General features: G+C 38.3%; 1 pseudogene; it reads left to right on the top strand.

Moving 5' to 3' along the window:
- Positions 1-797: 797 nt before the first annotated feature.
- LOC102239348 overlaps positions 798-1,231 on the top strand; it is a 2,869-nt pseudogene continuing 2,435 nt past the window's right edge.

Genomic DNA, 1,231 nt, shown 5'->3' with positions numbered 1-1,231 from the left:
CCCAGGGCCTAGAGGTCAGCTGGGACCTGCCCTTCTATACCAGATGCTCATGCCTTGATCACTGGCCAGGCCTAGGGACCACACCCATGCACGAATTTCGTGCACTGAGCCTCTAGTCTATAATATAATGACATGCTAAAAGGCAAATATTGAGATAAAAATCTAACAAAATTCTATAAATGTTTTACAAGAGATAAATATGCTCAATTAAAATCATATGCTTGTGTTAAGTGAAATAAGTCAGTCAGTGAAAGACAAATATATGATTTCATTTACATGTTGAATCTAAAGTATAAAACAAACAAACAAACAGAACAGAAACAAACTCATAAATACAGAGAACAGACTCATGGTTGCCAGAAGGGGACTGAGTGAAATAGGAAAAAGGATTAAGAAGTAGAGATTGATAGTTACAAAATAGTCATGAGAATATAAAACACCGCATAGGGAATAGAGTCAAAATATTGTAATAACTATGTATGGTGTCAGGTGGGTAGTGGAAATATCAGGAGAAACACTTTGTAAAATATATTTTACATGATCTAACCACTATGCTGTGCACCTTAAACTAATAACAAATAATATTGAATGTAAATTGTAATTGAAAAATAAAATTAAAAAAATATGCTTGGAAATACCTAGCTCATGGATTGATATCAATATTTGCCAATATCTGTGTGAAAAAGATATTTTCAAGATAAAGTATGTAAGCCGCTTCTACATGGCCACATTGAGCTAGTGCTGCAGCCTGGAAATAGGCTGAAGCCTTAGCCTCACCTGTGGCCTTCCTCAGCTTCATGACCATAGACCTGTGCGAAGTGAGGGAGCTTTGGGCCTTGGTGTAAATGTGTAAGCAGGATCCAAGCATTCTGCATACTGAGGAAATACCTTCTTGGGAGAGTGGATGAGCAGCATGGGGAGGTGTAAAATACTACCTGTTACTCATAAAACTAAATCAGAGGAAAATATTAAGAAGGAAAAAACAGACAGTAAGAAGGTAGCAGAAAATGTAAAATCAGAGGAAACATTAAGTGAGAAAAATGATCTCAGAGATGACCATGAAGGTGTGATTGAACCCAATTCTGAGGCCTCTCAAGAAATGAGAGCTGGATTCCGAGCAAGATGGCGGCATAGGTAAACACCGGAGACTGCTGCCGCAAACAACCACTTCAAAAATACAACTAAAAGAAGGAACGGACATCACCCAGAACCACAGGAAGGCTGGCTGAGG

The sequence above is a fragment of the Myotis brandtii genome, unplaced genomic scaffold (assembly GCF_000412655.1).
Source record: "Myotis brandtii unplaced genomic scaffold, ASM41265v1 scaffold126, whole genome shotgun sequence".
Lineage (NCBI taxonomy): Eukaryota > Metazoa > Chordata > Mammalia > Chiroptera > Vespertilionidae > Myotis > Myotis brandtii.
The sequence above is the reverse complement of the archived record's forward strand: the minus strand, read 5'-3'. Positions and strand labels throughout refer to the sequence as shown.